We start from the raw sequence: 391 nt of genomic DNA, 5'->3' as shown, positions 1-391 counted from the left end.
ACCCTGACTCTTGTGTTTCAAGCCTGCCTCAGATACCCCTGAAGGCCAGACTTCAGGGGTATCTGAGGCAGGCTTGAAACACAAGAGTCAGGGTGGCTTCTGGGTAATACCAGATGGCTAGGCCTCAGACCGACGAAGCCTCTTGGATGAGGGGCGAAACGTTTCTTTTTAACAAAAAAAACGAAGTCCAGATGACATGATTCAACCTTTTTTGTTATTAGACAGGACATTCAGACACTGCATGGGGCATCAGTATCATTCAAAATCTCTCCCATACATCAGCCCCACAGATCCTACAGGATTACAAATGCCTTCACCACCCAACCTCTAAGATAAGCAGAACATTCCTATCCAATTTCTACTCTCAAGAGAAAGTATAAACACCTCTCTA

The sequence above is a fragment of the Nematolebias whitei genome, chromosome 2 (genome assembly GCF_014905685.2).
Source record: "Nematolebias whitei isolate Nwh7 chromosome 2, NemWhi1, whole genome shotgun sequence".
Taxonomy (NCBI): Eukaryota; Metazoa; Chordata; class Actinopteri; order Cyprinodontiformes; family Rivulidae; genus Nematolebias; species Nematolebias whitei.
This window is presented reverse-complemented; position numbering follows the sequence as displayed.